Genomic DNA, 236 nt, shown 5'->3' with positions numbered 1-236 from the left:
GGAATTAAGCGTCCAAGACGGCAGTAAAGAGTAAACAACACGATCCTGTTATGGCAACTAGATATAGTACACAGATAAATTATTCTTTTTTTCCTACTTCACGCAAATAAATAAATTACATAAATATAAGCAAGGTTTCCTTCGTAATTACACAAAACAGAGGGTGTCAAATGAAACTTTGTTCTGTACAGCAGCAAATGGGAGGTTTTACACATAAAGAGGCTCTTCTTTTCAAA

Source organism: Penaeus monodon, chromosome 21, assembly GCF_015228065.2.
Source record: "Penaeus monodon isolate SGIC_2016 chromosome 21, NSTDA_Pmon_1, whole genome shotgun sequence".
Classification (NCBI taxonomy): Eukaryota; Metazoa; Arthropoda; class Malacostraca; order Decapoda; family Penaeidae; genus Penaeus; species Penaeus monodon.
The sequence above is the reverse complement of the archived record's forward strand: the minus strand, read 5'-3'. Positions refer to the sequence as shown.